The 16,016-nt window shown below is 41.8% G+C and overlaps 1 pseudogene; it reads left to right on the top strand.

Annotated features, from left to right (window-relative positions):
* The window catches only part of LOC111970320 (calcium-dependent secretion activator 1-like), a 157,710-nt pseudogene that overhangs the window by 62,476 nt on the left and 79,218 nt on the right, over positions 1-16,016 (top strand).

Raw genomic sequence — 16,016 nt, 5'->3', positions numbered from 1 at the left:
GTGTTCGCTGTCCCTGATTCAGTGAAAAAAATAAGACAGGACACCGGATAAGACAGGAGAAGTCCTCCAGATATAACAAACTGACCCTAGCCCCCCGACACATTAACTACCGCGGCATAAATACTGGAGGCTGAGACAGGAGGGGTCAGGAGACACTGTGGCCCCATCCGATGATACCCCCGGACAGGGCCAAACAGGAAGGATTTAACCCCACCCAATTTTCCAAAGCACAGCCCCCACACTACTAGAGGGAAATCTTCAACCACCAACTTACCATCCTGAGACAAGGCCGAATATAGCCCACAAAGATCTCCGCCACGGCACAAACCAAGGGGGGGCGCCAACCCAGACAGGAAGATCACGTCAGTGACTCAACCCACTCAAGTGACGCACCCCTCCTAGGGACGGCATGACATACATACAGTACATACATATACATACACAGGTTCAGACACAGCCACAGACACAGTTCACTATCAGGATACAGCCAGTGTTCTGTTGGCTTCACTATACTAAGAGAGGATATTAATGAAACTGACAGGAAACAAGAGACAGGAAGAACAACCACCACTGCCAATATGAAAGACGGAGGTTAAAAAAATAATGACACTGTGATGATGTAGGGCTTTTAGATGTTGTTCTTATGATGTACAAAGCCTGCTTGTCCATGTTCCATTCCTGACAGATAATGACGAAAGAATACCACCGCCACGCCATTTCATTGAGATGATTCACTTCTCCAGCAGTGGTTTGTCTTCTGTTAGTGCTATCCGATATCCTTGGGACATCCCTACCCTAAATCCTAATCCTAACCTTAACCCTAACCTAAACTATTTGAAATGTCAACTTTAATGGGGTAATGTCAGAGTCGAGATGTCCCAAGGACACCGGATAGCAAGGACCATTTGTCTCAGCTGTGATTGTGAGGGTGAGTTCTCCACAGGTAGAGTAGCTCTCTGTAAAATGGCTGCCGTCTGCCTGGATAGGAACCCGATAGTAATTTAGAGCCCCATCACTCTCCCCGTCCTTTCACAGGAGAGAAAAGGGGTTTAAAGAGAGAGCAGGCAAAGTATATATGCCAGATTTCAGACTGACTGTGGGAAACAACATCAATCAGTATTTTACTAGCCTAGCTGCTCTATAAAGTAAGGTTGGTTTGGACCCTGTAGGAGAGAAAGTCCATCTGGCAGTTATCTCTAGTACATGCAGGGTCCTCAGATAGACATTTACTCTACTCTATACACACACACACACACACACACACACACACACACACACCACACACACACACACACACCACACACACACACACACACACACACACACACACACACAACACACACACACACACACCACAAACACACACACACACACAGTAAATGAGAAAGAATAGCTTTCAGTCTGATTAATTCAAGACTAGAAGTACAGTAGACCAGGAGAGAGAGAGTCTGGAGTGGATTTCCATCCAGTGGCCATCAACATTACTCCCCAATATTCTATATCACCTATCTTTCTGTCTCTACTGTTATGGCTATGGTTATATTACTCCAGTATATCACTGTAGAGCAGAGAGCTAACATCTAGTTACACTGCATCGGTCAGTATTCCACCACTATTGTGGTGTGGTATTGCAGTCAGACACTGGCCTTTCCTTTTTTTGTTGTCCTGCATGGATGGCTAACTTCCATTGGCTCGTATTCATCTGCAGCCTGAGAGTCAGAGTGGTTGCAGTCACAGACACAGACACACAGGATGGCCCCAACTTTTGTTCTTCTGTACAATGGATCCACAATGATGAACAAAATGTGTGTGGAGTCTTAAATGTTATGGTCAACAGCAAACCTAGGTTTAAATACTATTTGAGATAATTTGAAATACTTTAGCTGGGCTTGATTGAGTTTGCCTGGCGTAATGGAACCAAAGGAATAGTCGTAAAATTACAAACCCTGCCCATCTGGCACTCCATGCGGGCTGAAGCAAATGTGAAAGATTGTGAAACGCATTTGAAAGATTTTATAATTATATGAGATTCCTCTTAATCATACATGTAACTGCCAAAATAAAGGAAACACTTGACTTCAGTATATGAGGGATACAAAGTACACTGAACAAAAACATAAATCCCAGAAATGTTCCATACTTACAAAGAGGTTAGTTTTCTCAAATCTTTTGCACATATTTGTTTACATCCCTGTTAGTGAGCATTTCTCATTTGCAAAGATAATCCATCCACTTGGTGTGGCATATCAAGAAGCTGATCATTACACAGGTCCACCTTGTAATGGACACAATAAAAGGTGACTCTAAATGCCAGAGATGTCAAAAATGTTGAGGCTGCTTGCAATTGGCATGCTGATTACAGGAATGTCCACCAGAGCTGTTGCCAGGGAATGTAATGTTAATTTCTCTACCATAAGACGCTTCCAACATCGTTTTAGAGAATTTGGCAGTACGTCCAATCGGCCTCACAAACGCAGATTTCGTGTAATCACGCCAGCCCAGGACCTACACATTTGGCTTCTTCACCTGAGAGATCGTCTGAGACCAGCCACCCAAACAGCCAATGAAACTGTGGATTTGCACAACCGAAGAATTTCTGCACAAACTGTCAGAAACTGTTTCAGGAAAGCTCATGTGCGTGCTTGTCGTCCTCACCAGGGTCTTGACCTGACTCCAGTTCGACATCGTAACAGACTTCAGTGGGCAAATGCTCACCTTCAATAGCCACTGGCACGCTGGAGAAGTGTGCTCTTCACAGATGAATCTCAGTTTCAACTGTACCGGGCAGATGGCAGACAGCGTGTATGGCGTTGTGTGGGCGAGCGGTTTGCTGATGTCAACGTTGTGAACAGAGTGCCCCATGGTGGCGGTGGGTCATGATATGGGCATAAGCTACGGACAATGAACACAATTGCCTTTTATCGATGAACTATTTTATGCACAGAGATACCGTGACGAGATCCTGAGGCCCATTGTCGTGCCATTCATCCGCCGCCATCACCTCATGTTTCAGCATGACAATGCACGGCCCCATTTCGCAAAGATCTGTACACAGTTCCTGGAAGCTGGAAAATGTCCCAGTTCTTCRATGGCCTGCATACTTACCAGACATGTCACCCATTGAGCACGTTTTGGATGCTCTGGATCGACGTGTACGACAGCGTGTTCCAGTTCCCACCAATATCGAGCAACTTCGTACAGCCATTGAAGAGGAGTAGGACAATATTCCACAGGCCACAATCAACAGCCTGATCAACTCTATGCGAAGGAGATGTGTCGCTCTGCATGAGGCAAATTGTAGTCGCACCAGATACTGACTGGTTTTCTGATCCTCGCCCCTACCTTCTTTAAAGTTTATCTGTCACCAACAGATGCATATCTGTATTCCCAGTTATGTGAAATCCATAACTTAGGGCCTAATTTATTTATTTCAATTGACTGATTTCCTTATATAAACTGGAACTCAGTAAAATCCTTGAAATTGTTGAATGTTGCGTTCATACAGTTGAAGTCAGAAGTTTACATACACTTAGGTTGGAGTCATTAAAACTCGTTTTTCAACCATCACAAATTTCTTGTTAACAAACTATAGTTTTTGCAAGTCGGTTAGGACATCTACTTTGTGCATGGCACAAGTCATTTTCCCAACAATTGTTTACAGACAGATTATTTCACTTATAATTCACTGTGTCACAATTCCAGTGAGTCAGAAGTTTACATACACTAGGTTGACTGTGCCTTTAAACAGCTTGGAAAATTCCAGAAAATGATGTCATGGCTTTAGAAGCTTCTGATAAGCTAATTTACATACTTTGAGTGATTTGGAGGTGTACCTGTGGATGTATTTCAAGGCCTAGCTTCAAGCTCAGTGCCTCTTTGCTTGACYTCATGGGAAAATCAAAAGAAATCAGCCAACACCTCAGAAAACAAATTGTAGACCTCCACAAGTTTGGTTCATCTTGGGAGCAATTTCCAAACGCCTGAAGGTACCACGTTCAACTGTACAAACAACAGTACGCAAGTATAAACACCATGGGACCACATAGCTGTCATACCGCTCAGGAAGGAGACGAGTTCTGTCTCCTAGAGATGAACCTACTTTTGTGTGAAAAGTGCAAATCAATCCCAGAACAACAGCAAACGACCTTGTGAAGATGCTGGAGGAAACAGGTACAAAAGTATCTATATCCACAGTTAAACAAGTCCTATATCGACATACCTTGAAAGGCCGCTCAGCAAGGAAGAAGCCACTGCTCCAAAACCGCCATAAAAATGCCAGACTACGGTTTGAAACTGCACATGGGGACAAAGATCGTACTTTTTGGAGAAATGTCTTCTGGTCTGATGAAACAAAAATAGAACTGTTTGGCCATAATGACAATTGTTATGTTTGGAGGAAAAAGGGTGAGGCTTGGAAGCCGAAGAACACCATCCCGACCGTGAAGCACGGGGGTGGCAGTATCATGTTGTGGGGGTGCTTTGCTGCAGGAGGGACTGGTGCACCTCACAAAATAGATGGCATCATGAGGCAGGAAAATTATGTGTATATATTGAAGCAACATCTCAAGACATCAGTCAGGAAGTAAAAGCTTGGTCTTTAATTTGTCTTCCAAATGGACAATGACCCCAAGCATACTTCCAAAGTTGTGGCAAAATGGCTTAAGGACAACAATGTCAAGGTATTGGAGTGGCCATCACAAAGCCCTGATCTCAATCCTATAAAAAATTGTGGGCAGACCTGAAAAAGTGTGTGAGCAAGGAGGCCTACAAACCTGACTCAATTACACCAGCTCTGTCAGGAMGAATGGGCCAAAATTCACCCAACTTATTGTGGGAAGCTTGTGGAACACTACCCGAAGTGTTCGACCCAAGTTAAACAATTTAAAGGCAACCAAATACTAATTGAGTGCATGTAAACTTCTGACCCACTGGGAATGTGATGAACGAAATAATAGCTGAAATAAATCATTCTCTCCCCTGTTATTTTGACATTTCACATTCTTAAAATAAAGTGGTGATCCTAACTGACCTAAGAGGGAATTTTTACTAGGATTTAATGTCAGGAATTGTGAAAAACTGAGTATAAATGTATTTGGCTAAGGTGTATGTATACTTCAGACTTCAACTGTATGCTTGTTCAGTATATTTTGAAAGTAGGTGCTTCCACACAGATGTGGTACCTGATTTAATTAAGCAATTAACATTCCATCATGCTTAGGGTCATGTATAAAAATTCCCAGTCGTCATTATTTTGGCTGCCGTGGCTAAATTAAGGGATCTGTGAATTTTAAAGGGTGGTCTCAAAGGAGCATAGGGGCATTTAAAGTGTTGTATGTGCATGTGTGTGTCTCAGTCACCAGATCTCAACCCAAATGAACACCTATGGGAGATTCTGGAGTGGTGCCCAAGACAGCGTTTTCCACCACCATCAACAATTTCTCATGGAAGAATGGTGTCACATCCCTCCAATAGTTCCAGACACTTGTAGAATCTATGAATTTACTCATTGAAGCTATTCTGGCAGCTAGTGGTGACCCAACGCCTTGTTAAGACACTTTATGTTGGTGTTTCCTTTATTTTGGATGGTACCCATATGTAATCACAATACCCACTTGGCACAGCAGGCAATTCAATGTTGGTTCAAAGTAATTGTTATCCTTCAAAGTTCAAATTAATCCTTGAAATTACTTAGAAACAATGTTGATTCAGCCAGTGTGTCTTCAGTGGGTATAGTCTACTCAACAATATGTGAAATAAAATATACAAGGAGATTCATAGTTTATTTGCGGTAGTTAGATAGCCTCTTACAGTAGCAGTGTAAATATTTCAGTTATGTTATTATAAATGATATTATCTCAGCAGACCTGGATAATGTCTTTTCATACCTCCATTGTCTGCTGTTTGCATTCCAAGTGCCTTCAGGTACAAACATGGGAATATGTTTTTKTTTTATATCGGCACTTTTCGTGCTTTGGTATTCTTTGTAATGAAAAGCACTATATAAATGAAATGTACACCTATTATTATCTGTAGCTGCAACAGCAGTTTCACCCTTTCTGTTTCTACTCTGTTACATGATAGTCATTGACATCACATTGCTCTCTTTCTCTCTGTGGCATTATAACTTCAGATGCTCTACTTTCATTTACCTAGGTTTGATTATGTGATGTAATCAAAATGTATGTGAGCCAGGTGTGGGTGCCCTTTATCACACTGATGATTGATTAAGTCAACAAAACATTTTATCTTTTGACTTGTTTTTATTATTGCGGTGAGCACATTTTTGGGGCATCTGTCCGAATAAATATAATATTTGCATTTAAACCTCAGTGTCACGCCCTGACCATAGAGAGCCTGTTATTCTCTATGTTGGTTAGGTTCGGGTGTGACTAGGGTGGGTCATCTAGGTAATTATATATCTATGTTGGCCTGGTATGATTCCCAATAAGAGGCAGCTGTTTATTGTTGTCTCTGAGGATCATATGTAGGCAGCCATTTCCCCTTTGTGGGATCTTGTCTAGGTATAGTTACCTGTGAGCACTACTCTGAGCTTCACGTTTCGTTTGTTCGCTTTTTTGTTATTTGAGTTTTCTCTTCCTAATAAAAAGGATGGAAATATACTACGCTGCATTTTGGTCCAATCCTTACGATGATCGTGACACTCAGTTTTGTATTTCTTCTGGATATTTTCAACAGTGTACATATCTATCCTTTCCAACATGTCTCTCTGTGACCGCAGGTGTTCCTGAAGAGCGACCGCGTTGCCAAGATGGTCCAGAGTGGGGGCTTCTCAGCCAATGACTGCAGGGAGGTGTTCAAGAGGCACATTGAGAAGCGTGTCCGCAGCCTGCCTGAGATCGACGGCCTGAGTAAGGAGACAGTGCTCAGCTCCTGGATGGCTAAGTTCGACACCATCTACCGCGGTGACGAGGACCCACGCAAAGCTCAGCAGCGCATGACGGCCAGCGCCGCCTCAGAGCTCATCCTCAGCAAAGACCAGCTCTACGAGATGTTCCAGAACATTCTGGGTATCAAGAAATTTGAGCACCAGCTGCTCTACAACGCCTGCCAGGTAAGAGCAGGCGTTAGTAGAGGGAGGGTGTGTGTACGCATCACTGTGAAATATGATTGCATCCGAAATGGTTCCCTATTCCCTGCACTGCTTTTGACTAGGGTCCATAGGCTGCTATTTCTGACGCATCAATGTGTGTGTACATCACTGTTTAAAAAGACCACTACTTTCCCAGTGGGCAAAACTGACTGGTGACAATGACATCATTATGATGTCATCACAACCAGAGACTGATGTAATTGCAGACTGTTTACCCGGCAGGCAAAACTATCAAGGCCAAGAACAGTGCAACATTTGTTGCTGTTTAGGCTAGGCCTGCATCTGTACAGCTAGTGGAAAGTCTTCTGTCTTCTTACTCTCACACAGTAGCAAGGTCACAGATCAATATGGGTTTATAGAATCACACCAGGTTTTAAAGACCAACTCTATTTTTCAAGCATTTCAAGTTTTAATGTCACATGCACAAGTACAGTGAGATGCCTTTCTTGCAAACTCAAAACCCAACAATGCAATAATCAATAACAATGTAGGAGTGCTGACTTAAGATCAGGTTTTCCTTTTAGATTATAATGCATGGTCGAACTGATCCTCCATCAGCACTCTTACTCTGAGACAATTTGTGGATATGGGCCCAGGTTTTACACCTTGACTAGAAGGCCTGTTTTACTTTCAAACAGGCTCTTCCTGTTCTTGTATTTTGTCTGAAACAGCCTTCATCAGGTTTCCATTTGGTGAAATAATATAAAATAACATGCACCTGACACTTATTTTCAAGAGGGAGATAGGCCTGTGATTTACCAGCTTTGGGTTTGTGCTTGTGCTATCTTACAGTCTGGCGCCTAGAGAGCCAGCGCTTCGATCTCCTTCCTATGAGGAGTGACATGTTGAGATTGCTAGAGGACAATGGTGGACACCAGTGTGCTTGTCGGACATAACTCACCTACCCGCAGCGCTGCTTCACTTGTACAACACTCTGAGAATGCTGAGACTTAGAGAGCAGATAGCAGTGCTAATATATTCTTCTTCCAGGAGCTTGATTAAAAGTCTGATCACAGGAAGCATTCGGAGACAGAGCTCAGATACATTTACATTTCCTCATAATTTAATGCATTAGCAACCACACTTAAGTGAATGGTCTCATTCGATCCCATTTCGATTTAATGCACGTGGCCCTCAGAAACCAATGAATTGTTGAAACGGCTTCATTTTCTTTGTCATTTATGTTGTATAACATTTTAAAGATGCACTGCGCAGAAATCATTCTGCCATTTCCTGGTAGATCAAATTCTAGTACTTCACCTCATTTCAGTTTGTGACAACTGGCAAGAATAGTGTAGACAATCATTGTACCATCTAAACAGCTGTGAAATATATTTTCCATAACCAAAAATAGTGTTTTCTGTGGTTTGAAGCTGGTGCACAAACCCAAAAGTAAGAGACGCAAAAGAAAACTTCAGAACGGGAGGGATAAAAATAGAGCACATAACAGATCTACCACTTCTTAGACTTGCTTTCAATTAAAATTATAGATCTATAACACATTTCCATGTGAATTTGGCTGAGTCTCCTAAAAAGTTACAAATTGCAGCTTTAATGGTTGCTATCCCAACGGCATATCCTCAGGAAGCTTTGAACTGATGTGTTTTTCCTTCAACTGAAGTATAATGGCAGATTGTGAATGGAGACTGAGTTACAATGTGAAGTGATAGATTGATCAGTCTTGTAAATTCAGAGGCATGAGTCTCGCTCTCTCTCTCAAATGGCTTTATTGGCATGGAAAGTGTTACCACATACATTGCCAAAGCAAACATATAGACACGCATCAAATCAATGATGACGCAGATAGATAATAGGACAAATAATACTCAATGAGTAGTAACAATTAATGGGACACTACAGTAACAAATTAACTAGGACAATAATGAAATGGTGATGGACACAGTTAGCATTGTTATTGCTCTGGTTTGTCGTTCCACTGCTTGTTCCTACGAGTGTGGTAAAAAGCTACATATTTAGCAGCTAATGTGCTAATCCCTTTCTGTTTTGGTTTCAAAATTGTATTTGTTTTAAATTTTGGGAAAGAATATTGCCCATAAATCTGTACAGTTCTGGCAGTGTTGAAGAAAATGCAGCTCTGTCTCAGGGCAGAGTGAGCACAACCTGTCCTCTGAGATTTGTCTATGACGGCTGGTTTCTATGGCCAGGCTGTGCTTACTGAGTCTGTACACAGTCAGTGTTTATCTCCGTTTTTTTTCTCAGTCACGGTGGATAGATAGTCTGCCACGATATACTGTCTGTTTAAAGCCAAATAGCTCTCTCTCCAATCCTTAATTTGTTCGTTTGTCTCGCGCTGAGATAAAGCACATCCCCTCTGAATCTTCCCATAGTTGCTTTAGTTTCTTCCCTGCTCATCCTTTGAAGATGGCTAACCTAGTTTTCCTGTGTAACCTGGCGGCGGAGCAGAGTAGAGCCACTGGTGGAGGGTCAGGAATGAATCTGCTTGCAGCACAAGGACACAGTGCTGTGGGTTGGTATGGTGGGCAATCTCTCTGAACATATCCCACTTGGCACTAAGCGCTGCAGACAAAGGAAGCTGCCAAATTATAAATATAATCAATTGTGTTCTGTTTTTTGCCCTTTGGCTTTTTTTTTGCATTGATAACAGGAAACTGTGTTGCTGTGTTTTAGGAATAGCATATTGTGGTGCTTCTCCATGATATGTCTTCAGGTCAGGGCCACTTGGTTGTAGCAAAGAGCTAAACTGGTCAGATTGATTTACCATTTGTCTGGATTGGAACACAGACACACATGCTTAAAATCATGCGTTCATGTACGCACACACACACATACACGGATGCACACAAACAGAGCGATCAGAGGCGGGCCATTTCAGCATACTAAATATCCCTATGCCATTTACCATCTTGTCACATCAGTGAAAACACCACTGCTCACAAGCAGCAGAATAGCTATTTTTCTGCTGACCACTGACACTATAGACCTTTTTACCACAGTGTTCAATATGACAMGAGCAATAGCCCTTTTTACCACTGTGTTCAATTTGACAGGAGCAACAGGCCTTTTTACCACAGTGTTCAATTTGACAGGAGCAATAGGCCTTTTTACCACCGTGTTCAATTTGACAGGAGCAACAGGCCTTTTTACCACAGTGTTCAATTTGACAGGAGCAATAGTCCTTTTTACCACAGTGTTCAGTATGACAGATGCAAAAACACAACCTCTCATGCTTGATTTTAAGGCCAGGGACCACAGGCTGAAGTTACATTTTTGCACTTACCTATCATCTTTTGCGATTTGTTTGTGTACATAAGCATCTGGTCAAAAGTAGTGCACTATGTAGGGACAAAGGTACCATTTGGGGAGACAACCCTCATAAGAACCAACCCATGGCAGCGCCGCGTTCTCCACTGTTCTCTCTCGATGATTATCCTATAATCCAGATTGATATGCTGTGTTATTATTTGAAACAACGGTGAAATGGTGCATATCCATTTAGATCGATGACTGAGTTCTCCCCAAACAGAAGATGCTGCTCGCTGCTCAGCACTAGATGCCTCAGGGCTGGTTGGAGAAGATGTGATGAGAGGTTTTCAGGGATTGGTTAAGATTCAGAGGCCATCAGTTTTAGCTCTTATCTCGTGGGATTTAAGTAATTTGTTGAAGTCACATAACAAGAGAGCGGGGGAAGGACTATTTCTGTCCCAGATACAAGGTAACAGGAAGCACTGCAGAAATYTGGGAGTGACTCGGAGCAGGCTGACTAGACTGGTAGTGTGACCTGTGGCCCCCCTGCACCAGCCTTCCTGGCTCTCCCAATACAATGTAATGAGGCTGGGCTGCACAATCAGGTGATAACCAGGGGAATGTGGTACAAGTTGCTCAGAGTGACTCAGAGCAGGTTGAGTACACTGGTACCTTGTACTGGTAGACTAGTACACTGGTACAGTATGTATGACCAACGGCCCCATCGCACCAGCCTGCCATGATACGACACACTGAGGCTGGGCTGCACAACCAAGTGACCTAACTGTGCTATGCGTGGCACAGTCCAGCAGACATATCTATGGTAATGCATAGATGTACATGTCTCTATTCCTCGTGCCTATTGGAGATGTGCAGGAATATGTATTTCTAAGAAGGCTGTTAGAGCCAATTCATGTATTTTTTTTTCTTTCTGCTTCGTGTCTGCTTTCCATTCTGTAATGTGGCTCATTATGAGTTCCAGTTCAGTAAAGCATGGAACTGAATAGAACTTTCAAGTGCTGCATGAAACACACACAGAGTAATATGTGTCGTGAGTTTCAGTAAAGCATGCAACTGAATAGAAGCTTCAAGGCCACATCATGACAGCCGCTTGACCTGGTTAAATGGCTCTCTGAGTAACAGTCGTTAGTGTGTGTGTGTGTGTTTGGTCGTTTAGCCACGATAAGCCAAAGGCAAGCTACTCTGCATCAAACACATCCATCCACATAAAACACATAATTTAGCCTTTCTGATGGTGATGGAGTGAATGGCATTTTTTGTCAACAGAAAGGCGTTCTGAATGAGTTTGTGCCATTAGACGACACATACACCACCTGGAGTTTATTTAATGAAAGCACAATTAGACATAATTAGCAGAAATTGTCGGGCAATGTAAACGCAGTCGGAAGCAGAAAATGTGAATGTGCTGTTGCCTGCCATGTACTCACGCATAGAGATGAGATGGATGGCTCTTTCTCATGTTAACCAACAAATCATTTTAACATTTGCCATCTGATCTACTTGGATGATCGTTTGCCTTACTGAAGAGGTTGCCACAGAAGGCTGCATGCATATGAGTCATCTTTGTAGCCAATGAACCAGTCAATGCCAGTGTCAGCAATGACATGGCAAAAATAAAAAATACAGATGACAATTATTGTCACGCAACCAAGCATCACAAATGTGATGATAATCACACCAAGGTGACAGATTCATTATCTAAGCTTTGAGCTGTAGTGACGCGGTTATATTCTTTGAGCATTACTGTAACTTAATAACAAACAATGAGACTGCTGGTTGGGTATTATTAAAGGCGATTAGTCTCCAGTGCTGTGTCTCTACAGTACCACAGTAACAATTTAGTTTCTCAGCTCCTCTCACAGGGCTGCTTGGGTGCTGCTGAACAGTTACAGGCACTATGGATAGAAGTGGTCAGCGTTAATATTATTCATATGGAGCAGATAACACGCAGAATGTGTCCCAAATGGCACCCTATTCCCTATATAGTGTGCTACTATTTACCAGGGCCCATACAATTTTTGTAACAAATAAGTGTACACTCAGTACTAATGTATTTGGACATACAAATATGCACAAATATAGCCTACTTCAAATACATTTGACAGAACTTTGGTTTTGAATATTTTGGATCACAAATTGAGAGTGGGAGGCATAATTTACATTTTGTTTTAATATTTTAGACTCGAAGTACTGTTGGCATTTCATCTGTGACATTTTCACAATGCAACAATTTAGAGTTTATTTTTTTGTTTTATTATTCCGTCGATGCATAGTCCGCACAGCTCACAGCCTACTGCCTACCTGCTATGGTGAGGGGGTTCATGTCTACAATAACCTGGGTTTCAAATTGAGGACTGAGTGGGGAAAAGCATATTCATAAGACGCATTATTTATTATCCCCAACAGTAAAGTTGTATAAAATAATTTGGCATTTCATCTATGGCATGACCACAATGCTGAAATGTACAGTTCCCACTCCCTGGTTCCTAGCTGCTATTATTAAGAGGATGGACCCTGACAGCCAGTGGGTTCACATTGACAATAGCCTGGCAGCAAAAATGATGAGCTTTTGTTTACATTATGTTCAGCTCTCATCAGCCATTGTTTCTGTGTGAATCACATGGAAGATAGGCTGGCAGTCTTTACAGTCTCTGCTCTCTCGGGGGCGTAAGAAGTGCCTTCACCACCACCACAGAATATGTGTGTGTGTGCTAGAAAGAGAGAGAGAGAATGTCTGGGTTAGCTACAGTCAGAGACTGGGAGAGAATATCATTTCAACAGAGAATCGCAAGGCTTCTGTAAGATTTCACATTTGTTGTGAAAAGAGTGATTCCGAATGGACAATATGTTTCATACACATATGCAGATAAAGAAACAAATATACATGTTTACAATAAGTAAAGATTTCCTGAATGGTTGAAAGTAGAGGATGCTTCTGCTGCACTTGACACCTCTAAAATACTGTAAATAGTTAAGCACTTAAGTGCCAAACCTCAATACTGCATCTAGAGGTATTCAATGAAAGAAGATGTGGTTGCTTGTTAGTGCTATGACACCACAGGGTGAAAATATCTGTTCTGTTGGTGGAGCGGGAATCTGATAGTGATACAATGATGCAGTGTAACAATGTCACTGACTGGTTCAAAAATAATGCTGTTTCTCACACTCCTCGCTCAGCTGCTCTGATGTGTGATCATGAATATTTACCCGCACGGATGAACTCTTTCTCTCTCTTCCACTGAAATTTTCCCCCCAATCTCAAGTGGCAGCTGATTAAATGACCTTCATCGTACGCACAGGGAGATGTCAAAGTGAGGTAAGAGAGAGCAGAGAACATTGAAATGAACCTCTAACTCTGAAACGAGCAATCACAAACCCGCAGCCAACAGACAAAAATGTGTGTGCAGTGGTGTAGAATAACCCTAGTGTTTGAATAACGAGTGTTGAACCGAAAACCACACCCATCATGCTCACATTTATATTTTAGCAGACACTCTTATCCAGAGTGAGTTCATACATTTTCATACTGGTCCTCCATGGGAACCAAACCCACAACCCTGGTGTTTCAAGCACCATGCCCTACCAACAGAGCCATACAGGACTTCTATTGCAAATTGTTTTTGAGAATGTTTGTTTCAATATCTATGTTTTTGCATGTACATCGATGAATTCATCCTATGCTACTTTATTAAATAACAGATTTTCTAAATGAATCTAATCTGTTACTTGGGTTTATTATATCTGTTACTGAAATGGTTATTCCAGTTTAGATGCTTGAGGTTTAATTGGGCTCTCACTTGATAAAGGTCACAGGACTGAAAATGAACGAATGCAACAAGCATGTCTTTGTCACTAACAAATACAGTCACGAGTGGTAACTCTACAATTAACTCGAAAGGCAACCTGAGATATGCAAATAAAGCTTTACACCAGTAATGGCAACTCATTTTTTCCCTAGGGCCGTGTTCGGTTGTCAATGAGGTCCGTAAGGCCACATTGAAAATGTATTGTATTTCCTCACCGTCAAAAATTTAAATAAATCGTCCCCTATCCATCGTTTTTTGCCATTTTTGATGCTCCCTGACTGTCTACTTTAATTTGGGCGATTTATTAGTGAGCTGGACACAGTCAAGAAACTGTATGAATGTAGGTCCATTATCATTTCTACACAGTTTCCTTTTGATTGGACCCCTGCTTTATGATAAGCAATGTGTTATTTTAACACTGAAAAGAGTGGAACCATAAAGACACTGGAACATTGTTACATTTAACACTGGAGAATGTGCTGTGCATGCACACCAGACACACACACAGCTCCCCCACTCCTACTGGTGTTGGAGAAAGGCAACACCCCATTATGCCTTCGTTTGCTTCGTCAGCAACTGTTCGCTGGTGAATTATGCTTGAGGGATTTCTGTTTCCAGCATGGATCTGATTATGGAGCCCTCTGTGTGTGTATGTGTATGTCTCTTTGRGTGCATGTTTGTGTGCGTGTGGTAAGGCTGGTGATGGGATCTATATAATGCAGCACTATAGATTGGGAGAAGGGGAAGAGGGACAGACTGCATATTGTTTGTAAGCTAGCCACGAGGAGAGGGAGGGCTAGATAGATACACTCTTATCAAAAAGGGTTCATCAGCTGTCCCCATAGGCAAACCCTTTTGGGTTCCAAGTAGTACACTTTGGTAACACTTTACTTGAAACCCAGTGTCATAACACATTATGACACGTCATAACAGCTTACATAACTTGTCATAACCTTTTATAATATGGTCATAACTGTCATGAGACATATGTTGACCTGTTGTGTCATAATGTGTTATTTTATGTCTGGTTATGACAGCTACATAAGTGTCAAAACCTACCACACAAGGCAAAACATTCCGTTACACCAGAACTTACATGTCAACAATATATTTATGRTATATACAATACCAGTCAAAAGTTTGGACACACTGCAGGGTTTTTCTTTATTTTTACTATTTTCTACATTGTAGAATAATAGTGAAGACATCAAAACTATGAAATAACACATATGGAATCATGCAGTAACCAAAAAAGTGTTAAACAAATCAAATATTTTATATTTGACATTCTTCAAAGTAGCCACCCTTTGCCTTGACAGCTTTGCACACTTTTGGCATTCTCTCAACCAGCTTCATGAGGTATTGGAATGCATTTCAATTAACAGGTGTGCCTTGTAAAGTTAATTTGTGGAATTTCTTTCTTAATGTGTTTGAGCCAAGCAGTTGTGTTGTGACAAGGTAGGGGTGGTGTACAGAAGACAGCCCTATTTGGTAATATACCAAGTCCATATATTGGCAAGAACGGCTCAAATAAGCAAATAAAAATGATAGTCAATCATTACTTTAAGACATGAAGGTCAGCCGCAAAAACCATCAAGCGCTACGATGAAACTGGCTCTCATGAGGACCGCCACAGGAAAGGAAGGCCCAAAGTTACCTCTGCTGCAGAGGATAAGTTCATTAGAGTTACCAGCCTCAGACATTAAGCCCAAATAAATGTTCAAGTTACAGATACATCTCAACATCAACTGTTCAGAGGAGACCGCGTGAATCAGGCCTCGAATTGCTGCAAAGAAACCACTACTAAAGGACACCAATAATAAGAGATTTGCTTGGGCCAAGAAACAATAGCA

Source organism: Salvelinus sp. IW2-2015, linkage group LG11, assembly GCF_002910315.2.
Source record: "Salvelinus sp. IW2-2015 linkage group LG11, ASM291031v2, whole genome shotgun sequence".
Taxonomy (NCBI): Eukaryota; Metazoa; Chordata; class Actinopteri; order Salmoniformes; family Salmonidae; genus Salvelinus; species Salvelinus sp. IW2-2015.
The sequence above is the reverse complement of the archived record's forward strand: the minus strand, read 5'-3'. Positions and strand labels throughout refer to the sequence as shown.